This window comes from Protopterus annectens, chromosome 7.part0 (assembly GCF_019279795.1).
Source record: "Protopterus annectens isolate FY-2018-M chromosome 7.part0, PAN1.0, whole genome shotgun sequence".
NCBI lineage: Eukaryota > Metazoa > Chordata > Ceratodontiformes > Protopteridae > Protopterus > Protopterus annectens.
Window position 1 is genome coordinate 621,620,755 of NC_056739.1, and position 21,130 is coordinate 621,641,884.

Consider the following 21,130-nt stretch of genomic DNA (forward strand, 5'->3'; position numbering starts at 1 on the left):
TGACTGTGTACCCTAGGCATGTTAGAAGTTTTTTCACAAATGCCAGATGTTGTAGAAGGATGTCCTTGTTCTCTGCTTGAATTAAACAGTCGTCCAAGTAAGGATATTTGTATTCCTCTTTGTCTGCAGATTGCAATTACTGGTGCCAGGGACTTTGTAAAGATCCTGAGCACAGTAGATAAACCAAAGGGCAGTGCAGAGAATTGGTAATGCAATGAGCCAGCCTTGAATCTGAGGTATCTTCTGCATATTTGTCTGATTGGGACATGCAGATATGCCTCTTTTAGGTCTAAAGTTACAAGCCATGCGTTCTTGCCCAGCATGGGCAGTAGCTGCTGTAAAGTCAACATTTTGAATTTTGGTATACAGGAATGTGTTCCAGAACAGATAGGTCCAGTATTGGCCTCCATGCCTTGTCCTTTCTGGGTACCAAGAACAGTCGAGTAAAATCCTTGTCCCTGCTCTTGCTCTGGTACTTGTTGAATGGCCCCCATGTCCATGAGGGATGAGACTTGTTTTTGTGCCTCTGCCCTTTGTTTTTTTGGCAGATCTGGCCAGCCGTTTGCCTTTGGCATGGTATGGAAATGGAACTTGTACCCTTGTGACACGATATTTAGAACCCACTTGTCCTGGGTTATAATGTGCCAATTTTGAGAAAAAAGTGCTAATTTTCTCACCAAGGGTGCTGCCAGGAGATAAGTGCTTGGTGCAGGCAGGGGGAAGTCATTGGGACTGTTTCCTGTAAGGTTGTGATTTGTCTTCTCCACTTTTGGAGGTAGAAGCACCCCATTGCTTTGACCTGTATGAACCTTGCACCTGAGATCTGCCTCTAGGGCATCTGGATCTGCCCCTTTGAGGTCTGTCTGACACAGGAAAGGACCAATTCTTTGTTGGCCAGTGTCTACTAAACCTAGGTGGCTATACTTGCAAGAAATCTTTGACCATTTGCATAGATTTAGCCTTGTCCTCCATTTTCTTTAACACCTCCTCTGTCTTAACACCAAACAAAGAATCATGCTGTAAAGGTGCATCTAATAATTTAACTTTAACATGATCACGCAGATTTTGTTCTTTTAACCAAGCATGCCTTCTAATTACAGAACTTGTAACTGCGGCCCTGCAGAAGGCCTCTAAAGAATCAAAACCACATTGCAAAGTATGCTTTCCAACTTGTTCAGCTGCATGCAATATATCCTGCATTTCCTTGTTTTCTGCACATTCAGAATTTAACAACATTTTCTGTTTAAGCAAAGCCAAGACATGTTGCTGATATTTGAGCATATGAAACTGACCGTTTAAGGCCCTTATAGCCAAGGCAGCAGATGTGTAAACCTTTTTCCCCATCTATCCAGAGCCCTAGAATCCCTGTCAGAAGGGGTAGGGTTTTTTGCAACGGAAGCCTTAACACCCTTGGGACCCTGAGAAATAGTTTCTGGGTCGGCAGCAGGGTGTTTAAAAAGGAATTTATGTGAGTCAGGAACCCTGTAATATCAGTCAGGCTTAACCGGAGCTGGAGGTAAGGAGTCAGGGGTAAGGCTAGACTCTGAAAACACATCACCTACAATGTCTAACACAGGAGAGATGACTAATGAAATGTGCTGAGGTAGTAACAGGAAATCCCTGAGCCTCTTTTTTGACTCTGAAAAATCTTGGCTCTCCCAGTGGAAATGCTTCCTCATGGTATGTAAGGTTTCCCCAAAAGAGTAATCCTCAGGAGGAGAAGCTGAAGGTATGGATTCTTCAGCATCAGAATCCTCATAGGGAGGAAAAGAATATTCCTGATCAGAAGAGGAATCAGAAGAAATGGAAACCTGATCTGAAGATTCATAGTGAGCCTCTTGCCTAGGCCTCTTATCAGGAGGGGGATGGAAACCCCTGATTAAGGTAATCAAGTCTTCGGCCATTTTGAGCATCTGTTTTTTGGGCATGGAGGCCAGTCTACGTGGCTCTTGAGGTTGTTTCTTTGCCTTTGAAGGTGCTTTAGTCTTTGCCTTTGAAGTCGGTTTAATGTATAGATGTTTGGGTCTGAATACACCCTCAGAAGCCGGTGCCTGGTCAGCGGCTCCAGACCCATCTGAAGGAATAGCGTCCAAGGCTCCAATACCTTGAGTTTCCAGCAGCATGGCTGACTCCACATGGGAGTCGGTAGTGGCCTGCGACTCTAAAGTAGCGGTCATCAGGAGCTGCAAAAGCGCTTCACTGACAACCAGCGACTGGCACAGGAGAAGCTTCATCGCCAGTTTTGGGCCTCGGTCTTATTTCTTTGCGTTTTTTGTGAACTCCGGTAGTCAGATGGCTTTCCGACGACATTTCTGGATAATTAAATCTGCATCCAAAGTAGTTTAAAGCAAAATCATACAGACGCTTAATAGTGCATTGGTTAAATCTAGCACAAAACTGACAACCCAAAAAAATTATGATCAGGGCCTAGGCAAGGAATACAGTAAGAATGAAAGTCCTTATGAGGTATTTGCTTCCCACAAGAAATACAAATATTAACTTTTTCTGACATCGGTTCTGGAGCAAGAAAAAAGTTTCCCCAACGGGGTATTTAGCTTTATAGAAGACTTTGGATCTGAAATTCGAACTCGAAAATCTCAGGAGTCGGCCGACTGGCACTTGCGAACTGCTTCTGCTTCGGGCACCGCGCGGCAAGAAAGACTAAAGAAAATGGCGTCGGCTGCATCTTTTATACCCCTGATGACCTGACGTCAGGGAGGGGGTGATAGCGGCAGATGCAGGACTCAGGACTTTGGAATTCAGGCCGACTGAGGGCAACCTGCCAGCAGGATTACTCAAATGTAATGACTGCAACAGTAAGCATGAAGAACATCTGACAATTTAGGGTCCTCATGGCAAGAGTGGTGGCTGTATAAACTTTCTTGCCAAACCTGTCAAGGGCCCTGCTCTCTGTCTGCAGGAAGAGGCTTCCTAGAGGAACTGGCTCTTGCTCCTTTTGGTCCTGGAGTGATAACTTCAGGGTCAGCAGTAGGGTTTCTGTAAACATTATTACAGGAATCTTGGACCCTGTGAAACCAGTTTGCCTTAAGTGGGGCAGGTGGGAGGGAGTCAGGTTTAAAGAGAGATTCCTGGAAAACATCTTCTGCCACTTCCAGAATGGGGGGAATAGCCAGTGGCTTATGTTCAGGTTAATCCAGTAATTCCCTAACCCTCTCTTTTAACTGTGGGCAGTCCTGAGCTTCTCACTGAAAATGTTGCCTCACGGCATGGATCTCTCCAAAAGTGTAATTGTCAGGAGGTGAGGCTGAAGGGAGGGATTTCCTCAGAGTCTGAATCCTCATAGCAGGCAAAGGAGGGGCCCTCTTCAGACCCAGAGTCCTCAGTTTCAGAGTCTTCCTCAGAAACAATGGGATCCAGGGAAATTACTTAAGGATCATCTCTTTCTTTTCCTACGAGAAGTAATCCCTGGATCTTGCCTTGATGTGACAATGGAGAGCTGGTGCTCTGCTAACCTGCTTAAATCCTGCTGTGAACCCTGAGAAATGGATCTGGAGTTCTGACTGAAGGCCTAGGGACAAAGGCTTTCTTAGGGATTGCTAAAGCCTTAGGCCTGAGGGCATCCGACACCCTGATGGCATGTCTCCTGAGACTGAAGTAATTGCATCGCAGCTGGTGTAGGCAAAGGCCCGGTTACAGAATCTCCAGGTGGAACATGCTCCTTGGAGGCCAAAGCCTACAGAGCGGCTGGAGAGTGGATGGAGAACTGCATGTCAGACTCCAAAAGAGTCTCCACAGAGGCCTGAGTCACCGGATCAGAAAAAGAAGAGGGCTGCAAAAGCACCTCACTTTGTTCAACCATCACAAACCTGGAGGGAGAAGCAAGCGGTGATGGACTGTCATCCAATGACCTACGTTTGTAGATCAGACTCAGTATGACTGACACATGCCATGGAATGCGAGTGAAAAGATTGTTGGCTAAGGAGCTTAGTGAGAAATTCTGCCCTATGCCTAATTGTTCTAGTACTGAAACATACACAAAACCGACAACCAAGAATGTCGTGATCTGGGCCTACATAAATAACACAAAGGAATGAAAGTCTCTGTGTGGGATCTGCTTTACACAACAGAGACAGTTGTTTATGCAATCTGTCATGAGCAAAGGAAAGAAAGAGTTCCTCAACAGAGTACTTATGTTGTCCAATGACACTTCTCTCAAGTGCAGACCGACCAATGCATTTGAAAACAAGCTTAGGGCTCCATGGCAAGGAAAGACTGGTGGTATTGATGCAAGCTAGTTAGCTTTATACCCAAATGTATTGATGTTGGTCAAGGCATCCTCCAGCCTGGGAGCCAGAAAGAAATTTCTCTGGTAGGCCAGCCAAGAGCTTCCATGGCGGGAAATCCCAATAGTCAAGAATGCAACAGTGAAACATGAAAAACACCTGCCACCAGAGGGGGGGGATGACATGCAGCATTAGAGGCCATGGACCTGCCTACTTCTAACAAACTGTGCCTGTGCAGTTGCTAAACAAGGATTCATGGAAGGTGCAGCAAAAGCCTTCATATCTTTAACTGTAGGGGTGGGGAAAGGGTCCTAACCAAAAGAACCCCATAATGGCCTCCTTAACCAGCTCTCAACAATCAGGGAATGGATGGATGAAATGATCATGGAGGGATGATACTCAGCAAGCAGTGGGGGAATAACAAGTACATATAAAATATGCATACAATGGATCTATCTATCTATCTATCTATCTATCTATCTATCTATCTATCTATCTATCTATCTATCTATCTCTAATGGAAGCCCTCTGCAGGGGGTAACTGCTTGGAGTTCATCTTTTCCTATATCCAGCTTGGCATTTTTCCTCTTCTGTCTTCATACTCCTGGTTATGCAGATGATCTGCTGGCATAATTGATGGCATCAGGCAATGGGCTAATAACACATACACATACACAGCCCCTATGGCACAGAATTAGACCCCATCCAATGAAAGTGAAAAACCTCTAAGACAGGAAAAAACAAACAAAAAAAAAAAACAAGCAAGTAACAGTACATAACTACATACATGTTCAATTTATAGGAAACTCTACTTGTATCCACTGGACAGAACAGCTGACAAAAGACAGTGGCCATAGGAAAGTAATAGGTTGCCTGACAAAATCAACTGGACAGAATGGCTATCAAAAGACAGTGGCAACAGGAAAGTTATAGGCTGCCAGGCAGATCAACTATGTCTAATATGTACTGATGTGTCCAGTATGCAGTGTTATGTCTGATATGCACTGGTATGTATAATACAGGATCGTAGGAGGTTACTAGGCTATCGACCCTGAGGTTATTTCAAGCCTAGCCATTTCATCCCAATGTAATACCCTAGATACTCTAGTCAATACACAGGACTGTATTTAGTTATGACTGCCCATTTCCAGGAGGGTTGTGGCACTATCCCTGGTAATAATTTACAGTGCCCCACCCACTCGTCCAGGTTCCTTTTGAACACTGTTTACTTGACATGAATTGGCAGCCTATTCCAATGATGTGGCAATCGCTGGGAGACAAATCTGTTCTTCCAGCATGCCTTATTCAAATTGCAGGCCATATTTAGGTCCCTGGAACAGGTAGCTCTAGTCCCGTTTGAATTACAGATGTGCAGCAAATTCATTAAATTTGGGTCAGCGATTGCTCTGTAAGCGAACCGCAAGTCTCCCCTAAGAAGTCTATACAATTCTACTTTAGTCAGTCTGTGTAAGGCACATACTGGAGTCCCTTGATCATCTTGGTTAGAAACTTTTGAGGTCTCTCCAATTGCTGCAGGTGCTTTGTATGGCACATGCCGAAAGGGGTGTTATAATCAATTATAGGCCTGATTAGGGGTTAATCAAGTGTGCTACATAGAAAGCCTTCCTTACTACAGTAGACACATGGTGGTCAAAGTTAAGGTCGCAGTCTACTTTATGATCCCAGATACCTTACCACTTTGTACGTGCATAGGGTACTGTTCTTAATTTGATAGTGTGAAGGGACATTGTTTTTACTCAAGGGAGTGATGACTGCATTCAGTTTGTGACTGTGACTAAGACATTACACGCTGACCTGCATAAGACCCTCCTGAAGTATACTGACATCATTTGAGGATTCAATAGTTGAACTCATCCACAGACTTGTCAGCCACAGACCCTTAGTTTTGGCCTGAACTTCTGAGAAATATATACCTACCAAGCAGTAGGGGGGGGGGGGGCAATACTGACCATTGGGGCATCCGCTGGTGACAGGTCTGTTGTTTGTTGTGGAATCATCCACTTTGATAATGGGTGACTGGTTTGTGAGCCACCTGGCAAACCATCTTACAACAAAGAGGTTTACATTCAGTTTGCTAAATTTATCAGTAATGCCTGAATGTGGAATTGTGTCAAAGGCATTTTCCAAGTCGAGGTATACTGTGTGCATTTGCCCTGGTCACATTTTCAAAGAAATCCACCAAGTTTAACAGGCAGGATATATCCATGATGACAAAGCCAAATTGGGTTGGATCCAGGGTTTGGAGGTCACCTATGTCTTTATTTGAGGTCCATGATGATATGTTCCATGGCTTTATAGATGCGACTGGTCAGACTTATGGGTTTATAATTCCCTGGGTCTGTTGTTAAGCCACCTTTGCTGTTCTCCATTCTTCAAGAGCAAAGCCACTGGTTAGGCTGTGATTGAATAGGGTAGTTAATGGTGATACTAGTTCATGTTTTAGTTTGTTTAGAAGACAGCCTGGGATGCCATCTGGCGCCATAGAGGCTGTGTTTTTTGCCTTAGACAAGGCTTTAATGACCTGCTCTTTGGATATGTAGGGTGGGGGTGGAGAAAGTTGGGGACAAGGTTTGTGATAAGTTTGTAGGGGATAAGGGAGTGAAATTTGCACCAAATCTGTCCGCTAGCAGGTTTGCTATTTCTGCAGATCAATTAGTGTGTCTGATACCTTTAGTCACTAGTTCGGCACATGCTTGGGGCCTACCTTTTAAGCTATGTATGTAGCTGTAAAAGGCCTTATGATTATTCTTGGCTGTGATTGCTAACTTTTTCACAAAGTTACCCTTAGAGGATTTACATGTTGGGCCAGATCTAGTCTGAACAATTTGTGCCAGGGCACTTGAGTTAAAGTCAAGGAACTTCTGCACTAGTGAGTTAGGGCTAGAGTAGGTTTCCCAGCTGATGAAGGGATAATTGAAATCCCCCATGACCAAAGTGTTTGGAAATATTTGGATTGACTCCAGTTTGGCCAAGTAGACATTGTGTGCATCATGATCCATGGAGGGCGATCTATAATTATTATTTCAATGGGGGTCTTCCCCACAGTAAGCAGAACTTGAGTAACTCCATGGAGTTGTCCAGTCTAACTACCTGGGAGGTGAATTTATCTCTAATACATACAGAAACACCACCTCCTTTGGTTCTCACATGTTTATTTTGTGGTCTGAAGGTGTGGAAGGCATTGTAGCCTTCCAACGCTGGGGTACTCTCCAAGGCCTTGAACCAGGTTTCTGTGACTGGAAAGACATCTACATCCTCCAGTGATAGAAGTGCTTCTAGGGTGTGCAGTTTTTGGTGTAAGCTCCTAGTGTTTAGCAGCATAACCCTTAATTAGTTATGGTTGGCAATTTTCACGTCGGCAATTTTGTTTTTGAGACCTTGCCTAAAAAAGGCACTATGGGGAAGGCAACAGCTTTTGCCAGCAGCTGAATGCCTAGCGGTGCCAAGTGCAAACAGTCTCTGGCAAAGCAACGAGGTTTGCTGACCATGTAAATCCCAGGCTGACAGAAACTGGATCCCCTTTGAATAACACCAAAAGCTAAGTCAATTATTGAAATCGATAAAAAATCCAACAAGAAGTAGTAGTAGTATGCCAGGACCCAAGACAACAATATTTATTAAGCGCTTATGTCCACTATTATCCAGGACTTCGATTTCAATAATTGATTCTGATGATCATTTTTTTGTTTATACTGTGGCATCATTCTAGGTGAAGGTAATATGCTCCTTAAGGCTAGAAACATACCTGCCTGGTACACATACTCAGAGCTCAATCATGTCTCTCATATAGTCCAGTGAGGTACATCTCAGGTCGTTCACTCCAACATAAGCTATGACAGAGTCATAGTGATGCTTGTTGCTGAGAGGCATGAGTGCATGCGTGATCTGATGAATCCTGGCACAGGACAGGCAGCTGACAGTGACTTTCTCTTTATTTACCTTGGTGATTGGGATATCTGTGTGTCTCACTATGGAGTTTTCAATGACAAGAACATTTGGTTTTTGAGTGTTACACCTTAAGGGCTTAGTAGGCGAGACACTGGTGTTGCTCTGTGTCTTGGGTGCTGTGGGAACTGTGTTAGTTGTAGGAATATTTTGTTTTGGAGGTCTTTGGTGTTTCAGTAAGTTTCTTTAACATATGTATGACATGCTCTGATGTGTCTGATAGGTCTAGCGCATCTGTATTACACCTGACAGATGAGTGTGCAGCTGTATTACACCTGACAGATGAGTGTTCTGCTGCAGCTATCTACTGGCAAAAATCCCAAATATGTTCAAACAAACAGCAGCAGGGTCACCATGACAAAAAGCATAAAATAATTTATTAGTAACAGGATAAGCGCTTTCAGAAAACAATTTCCTTCATCAGAACCTACCATTAACTGACATGCACATAACTATATATACTACGTTTGAAATGTCATAAGCCAATAAGCAGAACTCAAATGGCCCATGCAATTTCCTGGTGAGTCACAGAGCAACAGATGTCATTTCCTGATACATCATAGCACATTCTCAATACAAATAAAAATATGCATATGTGAAAACACATACTAAAATATATAGAGAATATAAAAGCATACAAAGGACATAACCATAACACACAAATTGTGTAAAACTTCATAAATGTGTTTAACATAACCAGATCACAGTCTTTGAGCTTTCAGCAGAGGTTTCAAAGGAATAAAAGCATTTAAACCTGGCAGAACATGCACACGTAGTTCTGCTGTCCAATACGTTTCTCTTACCTCAGTGACATTTTGCAAATCTCTATCCCTAATGTTATTATTGATGGTATCTATAACCATAAAGGAAAAGCTATGATCAGAGTAAAGTGCTACATGTTGAAACAAAGCATTGTGTTCTAAACTGTTATGTATAGCATACTGATGTAAAATTCATTGTTTAAACATCCTGCTCATTTTGCCTACATAAAAACTAGTGCATTGGTTGCACTTGGCAATATACATCACATTTCGAGTAGCGCATGTGGCATATCCTTTATAAAAATAATCCTTGTGTGTACTTAGATGTGAAAATGTATCTAAAGAATTTATGAAATGACTTGCTTTGCATCATTTACAAGGGTATGTGCCTTTCTTTTCTGATAGAAATCTAAAACCATGTGTATTGGTTGGTCTGTAACATAATAGATCTTTCAAGTTACTGTTCCTCTTATAACTAAAATGAGGTATAGAACCAACTATATTCCCCATCTGTTCATCCACTAAAAGCATTTTCCAATTGTCACGTATAATGTTACAAATATCTCTACTGTCACTATTAAATCTGTGTGGGACCCTGACATAAGAGGGGCTGAAAGCCCCCCCCCCCCTTTTTGATTGTTGGCATGCCCAACTGAGAACCATGGTATCCCCTTATTCCTGCATAAAACATCTAAATCTCCAGTGCTTGCATGTATCGCCTTTTCCTTAGATGCTCTCCATCAAATTCTGGACAGTTTTGTCTTTCTGTGACAGAAAATTTTCTTCACTAATGCATAATCTAGAGGTTCTTAGAATTTGTTTTTTGACCACGTTTTGAATAACATATGCAGGGTACATGCCATCTCTAACAAGCAAGGTACTCCTCCAGCTAGATTTGTGAAATAGTGACGTGGTTAGCCTGCCTTCACCATCTAATTCTAACTTTGCATCTAAAAATTCAATACATTTCGTGTCTACATGTGAAGTAAATCTCAAAAAATCTGTGGTAGACTCCAAATATGTTATAAAATCATGCAACTGTTGTTCACTGCCTCCCCACAAAAGGACCACGTCATCAACGGATCTGCGGTAATATAATACCTTCTCATACCATGGATTATTAGCATTTATAACAAATTCATGCTCCCACTCTGCCAAGTCCAAATTCACACAACTGTTAGCGCAGGGTGTTCGCATGGCAACACCCCTGTGTTGATGGTAATCACATCATTAAAACAAAAGACAATGTTATGCAGAATAATCATCAGCAAATGACTAATACGTGTCATAACATCCTTCTCTAAAAAAGAGAACCTCTCATTATAATGACAAAGTCCAAACCAATATCATTGGGAATAATGGTAAATAAGCTCAATGTTCAATGTTACCAAAATGTAGGTGGTATCAACAGTCAAGGTGTTCTCAAACGCATACAATTGTTCGAGAAAATGTGCTAGCTCTCTGAGTACAGTAGAAGTGGAATTGACCAGAGGTCTCAATTGCCATTTGACCCAAATAAACAGAGGTTCAGTGACCCAACCATAACCACAGCCACTACGGGACTTGGGGGGGGGGGGGGTTGAGGAATTCTTATGAATCTTAGGTAGACCTGTGACACTAGGTAGCTTTGGGTTTAACACATGAAAATATTCATAAAGCTCAGCAGAAATAATGCTAAGACATAAAAAGATCATGCAAAGTCTTTATTCACATCACTTAAGAGCTTATTCAGCTTAGATCTGTTCAAAGTGGTGTATGCTGCATTGGCAATGCAACATCAAGAGCATATCAGAAATATATTTCCAAGTATCAAAAACCACCATACCCCCCCCCCCTTCCTTTGTCTGCTGGTCTCACGGTAATATCCTTGGCCCATATTAAATCATGTAAGGCTTCTTGTACATGTAAAGAGAACTTAAAATGTCCAGCTGTGCATGAATTAGTGAGTACTTCCTCAATCTCTCTCTCACATACAGCCAAAAAAGTTTCTATAACAGAATGGCTGCTGGGCATACAAGTAACTAGGTTTCTTAGGCATACACAAATAATTATTAGCTGCAGTATTGCTAAATTGAATGTGCAGGGCAACAGTTCTTGCAAACAGCCTTAAGTTAATCACTTCATTTCTCAACCTACTTGATTTGGCAGGAACAAACGATAAAACTTTAAGACTCCTAACTGTAACTGAGTCAATGTCAAATTAGATAAATTAACAAGTAAATCAGTACCTCTTAATGCAGGCTGTCCGTTGACAGCTTCCTTCTCTTCCTCCCGTAATACGTGGGTTCTCCCTCATATTCCATGAAGTTGTCATCTTTACCTGCACAGGTAGCTGGGGAACTACTGGGGAACTACAGCCCCTCTTATGTGTCTCACACAGATTTAATAGTGACAGTACATATATCTGTAACATTATCCGTGACAATTGGAAAATGCTTTTAGTGGATGAACAGATAAGGAATATTGTTGGTTCTATACCTCGTTTTAGTTATAAGAGGAACAGTAACTTGAAAGATCTATTATGTTAGAGACCAACCAGTACACATAGTTTTAGATTTCCATCAGAAAAGAAAGGCACATACCCTTGTAAAAGATGCAAAGCATGTCCTTTTATAAATACTTCAAATAAATGTTCACATCCAAGTACACACAAGGATTATTTTTATAAAGGATCTGTCACATGCACTACTAGAAATGTGAAATACATTGCCAAGTGCAAACAATGCACTAGCTTTTATGTAGGCACAATGAACCAGATATGTTTAAACAACAAATTTTACAACATCAATATGCTATACCCAACAGTTTATAATACAATGCTTTGTTTCAACATGTAGCACTTCACTCTGATCATAACTGTTCCTTTATGGCTATAGACACCATCAATAGTAACATTAGTGGTGAAGATTTGCAAAATGCCACTGAGGTAATGGAAACGTACTGGATAGCAGAACGTGTGCATGTTCTGCCAGGTTTAAATGCTTTTATTCCTTTGAAACCTGTGCTGAAAGCTCGAAGACTGTGATCTGGTTATGATAAACACATTTATGAAGTTTTACACAATGTGTGTGTGTTATGGTTATGCCTGTTGTATGCTTTTATATTCTATATATATTTTAGTATGCGTTTTCACATACGCATATTTTTATTTGTATTGAGAATGTGCTATGATGCATCAGGAAATAACATCTGTTGCTCTGTGACTCACCAGAAAATTGCATGGGCTATTTGAGTTCTGCTGACTGGCTTATGACATTTCAAAAGAAGTACATGCAGTTATATGCATGTCAGTTAATGGTAGAATCTGATGAAGGAAATTGCTTTCTGAAAGCGCTTGTCCTGTTACTAATAAATTATTTTATGCTTTTTGTCGTAGTAACCCTGCTGCTGTTTGTTTGGACATTTTTTTACATTTTATACTGAAGGGTCTTTGGCTCCTGCAGTGCTGTGTTTTGTTGTTAACAATCTCAAATATGAGAAATTAAACCTCTCAGAAGGTCACAGTCATAGAAAGCCAAAAATGTAGACGATCGAAAAAACAGATCATCTCACTCTGAACTTCAAAGCAGACCTGCAGTCAAGGACCGAGCACAAACTCTTGATGCTGGTGTTAACCAATGATTAAGGGGCTGCAGTACAACAGGCCACAGTGGAGATATTCATGCAGCAGCTAAGCCTCTGTTCAGGTTGACTCTGATACCAGCATTTTTGCAATGAGTCGCAATTCACCTAATGAAAAGTACAATGCAGTTGTCACTCCACTTAGACAGAGGTTCTAGCAACTACCAGCATCTCCCTTCCAGAAGGAAATGAAATGAACACTAGTTCCAACATCCTAAACTTACACACCCTTTTTATATAAAAAAAATTACCTGGTAGTGCATTGTTTAGGGTTTAATAGGACCTTACCCAATGAATTATTCCCAAAAAAGAAAACCCCATAGGTGAGTGAATTAATTACGGACAATTCAAATATCCTTTTCAAAAAAATAAGTGGAATGGTCCTGATGATGCATCTTTCTGAAAGGTTAGATATGATCTCCTACAAATAAATACCTCTTCAAATTTCTGGCCAAATAAAATTACCATTAAAAAGTACAATTGCTTCAAATCTTACCATAACAGTAGATGTCCTTCTCTTTATTGTTGCAGTATTCTTTACCTAATGGATTCCCTGGCAAGAGTAAACCAACATCCGGCCAGTATATCAAACCCTTATGTTTTGCAGATGTATGTCGCATGTATGCTCCCCACTTAAGGCATTCAGCATAAAGGAGACGTACAGACCTCAACTGAAAAGCCCCCGGAGGAACAACAGTCCAAGGAATAAGGAGGAACATGTGTATCCAAAAGGAGAAAAAAGAAAAACAGAGCAAAAGGGGGAGGAGGGAGGGAGGGAGTGAATATTGCAACACTGAAGAGAAGGACATCTACTGTTATGGTAACATTTTACACAACTGCACTATGTCCTTCCTTTGGTGAAGAATACTGCAACAGTGATATGGGAGAGTACAGAAGCTGCAACTTTACCCCTATCTCCCAATTAACCTTTCATCAGGAAATACCATCAAATACAACTCCCCTTGCTATCACTATAGAATAGGTCCTTAATACTCTCTCTAAGGCCAAGAACACTGCATCAAAGGACCTAGACAATATCCCAAGATGCCTTCTAAACAGCAAGAAACATGATCTAGCAGGCCCTCTGGAACTGCTGTTTAACTGTAGCTCTAACAGGCTTTGTGCCTCATGAATGGACAACAGCAGCAATTATCCATCTGCACAAAGGTGGGCCATCTACACACCCTGGAACCTACAGACTCATAAATTTCACTAGTCTCATATGCAAAGCCATGGAAAGAATTATCAAGGAAATGATCAATAATGATAGAAAAAAAACTCCAGAGACAGGACCTAACTTTGCAGGTCATGTTTACTCATCCTCGTGGATTTCTTTTAGGAGGTCACCAAAGCAATGGATGAGGGCAAAATGGTTCACACTTTGTATTTTGACTTGGCAAAGGCATTTGACACAATCCCCCACTTTGGCATTGTTGACAAAACTTAAAGAGGTTAGGTACAAACCCTTAAGTCACCCAGTGGATAGCCAACTGGCTCATCTACAGGACCCAAGAAGTTAGAACTGGGGGAGTCCATCTCTACAAATAGGCAGTCACAACTGGAGTCCCTCAAGTTTCGGTTCTGTGACCACTCTTGCTTGGAACTTACTTCTCTGAAGTTAACGTCAATGTTAGTGGTCTCTGGCTGACTAAATTTGCAGATGATTGCAAATTAGGAGCTGTCACTGAATCACTCACCAACACAAATGCTCTCCAGGAAGGGCTCACAAGACAAACACTGGTGCCAGAGCCACTGACTAAAACAAAATGGCAAGAAATGCATAATAGTATCCTTTGGGAAATTATCCACCCCTGGTAAATATCATACTGACAACACACCCCCTAAGAGCTGACCCAATAATCAAGGACTTGGGGGCACACAGACAGTAATCTAGCCTTTGAACGTCATGTGTCTACAATAGTGAGGACATCATTCTATGTTGTGCAACTTATATACAAAGGTATGGCATCTTGGTCCAAGGAAGTCACTGTTCCACTGTATTTTTTTATTTTATTTTTCTCTATAGAAATCCAAGGATTCTCAGAAAATGTGCTAATTATTTGTTATAAGCAGTAAGATATGCCACCATTTACAAGTGTATACATTTAAAAGGTTATGTTCAACATCTGGTCTTGGTATCAAACTGAACTCTGCTTATGCATTACTGTTTTAAGATGGCTTATTCTTTTTTGTTTGTTTTTATTGTGACTTTATTGACCATTTAAATCATATTATTGAAACTATTGTGTAACTATCACTGTTTTAAAGGAAGATACTGTGCTTTATCAGCTGTATTCCCAACTAACAGCAAACTAATTTAACTGCTTACTATACGCTTAAACTGGGATGTAATGTAATTCCTTAAAGTTTGCAGACATTCAGCTGCTATACTGCAGTAATGCCTTGTAGTAGTTATTCTGTTACAGGTAATACTGTCATATGTTACAGTGACAGTTTTATCCAGGCCAAGCTGGATATATATATATATATATATATATATATATATATATATATATATATATATATATATATATATATATATATATGCCTAGATGCTTGTTGTATTTGTTTGAACATATTTTTAGTGTCAAATTAGTGCATAGAGTTTTTAATTTAACTCAGTAACTGTAGTGTTATTAGGCTGTTTTACCTATTTCCTTCCACTCCTTTCTTATATTGCACCAATTATAAATACAGCCCTACCTCCTCTAGCACTCCCCTTATCAGCTTTGCCTAATCTTCTTTTTTTTATTTCCATTTACAGTTGTCAGCTAAATACAAACACTGTGAGGCATCCCTATAGCAGTTCTCTACCAGCAAGCTGCATCTGCAAAAGTCTGTGGCTGGTTTACTTAAAGTACAGGAACATTACAGTGTATGTTAATGATTTAACCCTTCTATGATTGCAAATTTCATTAGAATGCATTCAGGGTGTGTACACTACTGGTAACCCCCACCCCCACCAGAGGTCTCTCTAAACCCAACACTTTCTAGTTTGGAATCCTTGTTTTACTAAGTCTTCTCCTTCTCAATGCACTTGTCCATATTTCTCCCACTCCATAATCACTCCTGGCACAAGGTTTCTATTTCTCTAAGAATTCCGAGTCTACAAAATTGTCAGCTGCATAGATACTTTTCAGAGTACCTGGTAGTCTAAGTGACTGTTCCTTGCTGTGCAGTTATAGAACTTGGCTCTGCAGTTATTTTTTGCCCTCCCCTTTTGCACCTCACTCCTTCTACTGCTGTCTTCTTCTGAATTTGCTGAACTCTACTCGGTTATAAATCTCCTTTCCTTCTAGCTGCTCTTCTGCTAGACCTTTCTTTTTACCTTGTCCTCTCTCTCATTAGAGAATTTGAATTGGCTTATTCCTAACCCTACCTAAAAAGTAGCTTACCCCTGCCCTCTAATCTTTGGAATTTTACCATCAAAAACACCAAAATTGTTTTACCTATAGCATACTAACTTTAAAAAGTCTAACACAGAAGGACATAATCTAAAGGCTTCACTTTCTATAAATTGCACATATAAGCTAACAAAATTAAATGCATAAAAAAGTGTCATAATACCTACCTAACTGCTAAGGCAGACTAGAAAACTTTGGGATTTGAAGTTTGGCTAGAGGAAGCACAGGAATGGTGAATGCCATGAATCCTAGTACCCTGAGAAATTTCTTGGCTGTAAAATAACCAGAGCAGGAAGAAGGGACTGAAAAAAAGGTGACAAAAGAAAGAGCCTTAGGAGGAGGCAGGGAAGCCAGCATAGAAATGGTCTGGAGCCTGCAACCGAGAAACACATGATCCTGAGAAAGAACAAGGGCTGATTTCTGAAAGTTTATTGTAAACCCCAGGCTTTGTAAGAGACATACAGTATAGTGGAGGTGATGAAGCCTGAATGAGAAGGTAATCCAGATAAAGAAAGATTTGAACCCCTCTCATTCTGCAAAATGCATTCACAGCAGTGAGGCATTTGGTGAATATCTTTGGAGCAGTAAAAAGGCCAAAGGGCAAAGCAGAGAACTGAAAATGCAAGGAAGAAAAAGAGAAATGCAAAAACGTTCTGAAAAAGGGATGACTTGGGATGTGAAGATAAGAATCTTTGAGGTTCAAGGAGACCAAGAAAGTCTGGGGGTGAACAACAGGAAATAAAGTCTGAAGGGATAGCATCCAAAATGAAGGGACCTTCAGAAAAGTGCTGAGCTAAAAAAACATCCAGAATGGGTCTCCAGGTGCCTGCCTCCTGCATGGTTCGCAGCAGTTTTGTAGAGAATTTTGTGTTGTTTGACTATCGCACTAACGTGCACAGATGCCGGTGCTAAAAATATGTCAACAGTGTTATTATATCTGATTAAATGTATATGTTTAAACAAACTCTGGAAGAGTAGACATTTTTGAAATTGTTCTATGGCTTTCAGATGGTGCAACAGATCTTAGCTTTGAGTGTGCATTGTACCAGTGTCAGGTGATCAAATGTGATGTCATTCCATAACCAGCACTGAGAGGATGGAAATATCATAGCAGTTTCTTTTGTTTTACTTTCTTTGGAACCTAAAAATAAATATCTACGACAAGTATCACAGTCTGTTTATTTCAGTTTAGTCTGTTGAAGGTCATCACCTTGCCTTGTGGAAGGAGAAGCATCTAAGCATCCTAACTTGTGTTGCTGTATAAAGGTAGCTAGCTAGTGAACAGTTAGACAGTCAGGAAACACAGTGAGATTAGTTAATTGTTTTTCTGCATCTGTGTGAATCTGTCCAACTGTGTTATTTTCATTTCTACTGTCATCGAAACTTGGGTGCTTATTGTACTTAGATATCATTCCCATGTTTCCTATTTTATTTATTATTAAATATTTTTATACCTTTCATTGTAGCTGGTCCCTTAGAGAATTACTTTTCATATCCTGAGAGTACTTGCAATTATTTCAGTGATGCCTTGGCCACTCTGAAAAGACTTGCTGCTTTAGGCACATACATTTATATTAGTGTTGATTTTACTTAGTGTAATTGGATAACCTTGCAAGAGCCTTAGAGTTGTTGACTGGTAGCAGTGTGGTTACCTTACAGTCTGGGGAGAGGGAGTACAGCTGTTTATTTATTTATTGACATTTGTTCACCGGGAAAGTCTACTGGGTCAGAAACACATTTTCAGTGGGGGCCTGGGGAGAAAAGCTTCAACAAAGTATTACAAAGTATACAAAATTTAACATAAGTGTAAATGAGTTACATATATAAAAGCAGAGATATGCAATTCAGGACAGTACTGAGTTGACATTAAATATTTAGGATCACAATACACAGGCAAAGAAAGTTACATGTGTAAAAAAGCAGAGATAAACAACAGTACATTTATAGTGTGTTTGTGACAAAAAATTGCAGAAGACAGAGGTTAGAGATCCTGCTATGAGACATTTCACGTACAAGAATTAATTTAGAAACAGTTTTAAGGTGGCCTGTTTGCTTTGCAGAGGCAGGAGGGCTTATTTTTTAAGTGATGTGATTTTAGAGCCGATTTAAAGGTTTTTATACAGTCAATTTGAGTTATGTGGGAGTGTAAGGAATTCCAAAGTTTACAAGTGCTATGGGGGTACAGACAATTTCCAGTTCTTTTGTTGGTTTTGGTTATGTTTAACAGCTGTTTGCAAGAGGATCTTAGTGTTCATGCAGGAGTACATGTTTGTAGGATGGAGCTAAGTGCTGGACAGGTGCTGGGTTTAAAAATGAGTTTGTGAGCTAAAGTTAATTGGGTATAATAGAGATGGTGGGAAAACTTGAGCCAATTCAGTTCTGAAATAGCTTGGCAATGGTGTGACCTGTTTAGGCTTTCCTGAGGCAAATTTAGCTATTTTATAATTGCAGGACTGTAGCTTATTACTAAGGGCTGAGTGAAGTTTAGTAAAGATGGCACTACCATACAGAAGGGAAAGGATGAATAAGGTACTGGCAAGTTTTGTTTTTGGTGTGGTTGTCCAGGTAGAGTTTGTGACAAAGTTTGCCTAATTTAAAGTGCATTTTCTTTATTGCATTGAGAATGTTGTTGTTTGTCTTTCGGCTTTTCCCGGTAAGGGGTCGCCACAGCGGAACTCCAGTCCGCTAATGATTGGCAGTAGATTTTTATGACACGCCGAGGTGCCAGCTTGACGCCCAGCCTTCAACGAAGGCATGCCCATTTATGCACGCATGTCTTTCGAACGCTACCCAACCACAGGGAGGACATGCAGACTCCACACAGAAGGCACTCCCAAGCCCAGCCGAGAATCGAACGGAAGAACCTCTTGCTGTGAGGTAACAACGCTACTGCCGTACCACCGTGGCATTCTCTTTATTACACTGAGAATATGTGGCTCAAAAGTGAGTATGACATCTATTGTCATGCCTAGCAATTTAGCTGCTGTCACTATTTCAATTTCTGTACTATCTTCAGAAAAGATTTTGAAATCCATGTCTGGTGGTTTTGTAGAGAATAGTAAAAGTTTAGTTTTTGGGGTATTTAACAGTTGTGCATTATTAAGCCAAGATCTGATCGATGTAAAAGCATTTTGTGCAACTGTAAGGAGGTCCGAGAAATTATTGGCAGTAGATACTATTGTGGAATCGTCGGCATATTGGATGAGATTACCTAGTGACGAAGCTCTGTGAAGATCATTGATGAAGGTATTAAATAATAGTGGCCCCAAAAATGGATCCTTGTGGGACTCCTATGTCATTTGCTTGATAATCAGATTGCACATTATGCCATCTTACTGATTGTTTCCTGTTGTTTAGGTAAGAGGTAAACCAGTTTAGAGATTTGGGGGGGGGGGCACCCTAGTTTTGATAGTTGGTTTAGTAGTTTAGTATGTGATACTGTGTCGAAAGCCTTAGATAGATACAGTAAGACTACTGAAGTAGGGTGACAAGCATCCAAGGCTTTGTTGACAGTATCAGTGAATGACACGGGTGTGATAGTGCTATGCCCTGGATGGAAACAATGTTGGTTGGGGGCAAGAAGAGCATTCTGAGATAGAGCAATTTATAAGAATGTTCATTGGATTTGTGATTGCATTTGCTGCTAGTTGTAGATATTATGGGGTAAGATTAACTGTAGTAAAAGAGCAGTGTTTGAGTTTGTTTAGGATTTTGAATATGAGAGAGCTGGGTACTGGATGAATAATAAATGAGGGAGCTAAGAGAGTTTTTGTAGAGTTGTCTGAGGAAGGGGGTCTGTTATCAAGTAAGGAATTAATGGTATAGTGGGAGTGGGAGTTTATGTTTGTTGAATCATTGATTAGCTTTTGAATGGTAGTAATGAAATGGGTGTTGAAATTCATAGGTTTGTAATAAGCTAACTGCCCTTGCGAGCCATTTTAAGCTTAGCCAGTTATCCCTTGTGAGATTCGAACCCTGCACCTTGTATTTGTAAGGCAAACACCTTAACCATTAGGCCACTCTCCCAACTCCCTTGATGGGAAATTTGTTGTGGAGTCTTACTGGGTGCAGGGGATGGATTTTGTAATGTGCCAGGATTAAGTAGAGTGGAGACAGACTTCCAAATCTTTTCTGGATTTGTTTTAAGGTGGATAACTGAGAGGAAAAGTAGTTTTTTTAATCTTGTATGACTAGCTTTTTGGCTTTATTTTGGAGTTGCTTGTAGTCAAGTTTATTTTGTTTTTTCTTTTTCTGCCATGCTTTCCATGCTTTGTCTCTATGTAAGATAATTTGTTTAGTATGTTTTGTTAACCAAGGGACATGATTAATTTTTGTTCACTTGGTTTGTATTGGGGCGAAACTGTTGAGAGTATCCAGAAAAAGTTTGTTGAAGTAGTTAACTTCGTCTAAGGGGAATGTTTTTAGTGGGACCCAGTTTTGAGCTTTCAAAATACTTATGAATGTATTTTAGTCCAAGTGGGTGAAGTTCCTGGATGTTTTGCAGGAGTGTGTTCTGATTGTTTGAGGGCGAGTCCTATGGGTGTATGCCGGGAGGTGGTCACTTAGTATGTTGGGTAGGGTGCCTGAGTTTGAGTAATTGTGAGGGTTAGATACTAATATCCAGTCTAAGGTAGACTCGGATACTGTGGATAGACCATGGGTAGGAGTACTGATGAGCTGTGTGAAGCCATGCAGATTTATGCTAGTGACTGGAGAAGTGGAGGTTAGAATTTGGAAATTAATGTTGGTGTCACCTAGGATTATGGTTTCTTGTAAGACATTCTGGTTTATCCAGGACAGAAAATCCTCTACAATGGAGATATTGTGGCCAGGGGGGATTTAAACTACTGCAACAGTTAGATGTTTGTTGCTATTAATATAAAGGGATGTTAGTAAAAATTCTAAGTTTCCAAAACAAGGGACTGGTTTGGGGTAGGTTGTAATATTTAGGAAGTTTTGATAGATTAGTGCTACACTGCTTCCCGTCTTATGAACTCTCTTGGAGCAGATAATGTTATATCTTGATGGAAGAATTTCAGTGTCAGCAATATGGGGTTTTAGCCATGTCTCAGTTACTGCAACAATGTTTGGGGTGTGAGTGGTTAAACCAGGCATGAAATTCAGTAATTTTTTT

At 40.6% G+C, this 21,130-nt stretch overlaps 1 protein-coding gene across 1 annotated transcript in view; it reads right to left on the minus strand.

Annotated features, from left to right (window-relative positions):
- Positions 1-21,130, minus strand: part of VPS13C (vacuolar protein sorting 13 homolog C) — a 6,956,796-nt gene that overhangs the window by 2,346,834 nt on the left and 4,588,832 nt on the right. The window lies entirely within an intron of this gene.